Raw genomic sequence first — 599 nt, 5'->3', positions numbered from 1 at the left:
TTGTTGACATGTGGGGCCCTAGCAGAGCAAATCCTTCATCCTCCTCCCCCTCCCCACTGCACACAAACTAACTTTTTGGGAGTTGTTTATTTAAGGACTGCAGAGCACTTGGTGCTCTTTGAACCCAAATGCCGTGGGAGTGGGGCTGGCCACCACCTTCCCTCCTTTTGCCATCACCCGAGGCTGCGGGGAGGCCGTTTGCTGCTGTCGGGAAGTACCTGCTGCATGATGTGCTCAGGATCTTGTTCTGCTTCTACCTCCTCCACTCCCTAAAATGTGGTACCAGTGGCTTGCACAGGCATTCTGTAACTGATCAGGGAGGGCAGATGCTGGTTTTGGAAAGTTCCTGTGTTGGCTTTTGGTCTTCTTGGTCCTGGCTAAAACGGCCAGGCTGACAGCACTGGTTTCAGTTCTCTATCCATGATGTGTAGGGGAAATGCAGCGCCCATCTCCCCTGCCCCAGTCAGTGTTGAGCTCCCTTGTGCCTTCCCGGTGGCCAGGCTGCAGGTAATTCTGCTGGCCACGGCAATGGGCAAACGCTTATTTTGGGATGCATGAACCCAAGGGGACACATCAACCAGGAACTGGACATCCCAAGA

The sequence above is a fragment of the Accipiter gentilis genome, chromosome 29 (assembly GCF_929443795.1).
Source record: "Accipiter gentilis chromosome 29, bAccGen1.1, whole genome shotgun sequence".
In the NCBI taxonomy this organism is placed as follows: Eukaryota; Metazoa; Chordata; class Aves; order Accipitriformes; family Accipitridae; genus Astur; species Astur gentilis.
The sequence above is the reverse complement of the archived record's forward strand: the minus strand, read 5'-3'. Positions refer to the sequence as shown.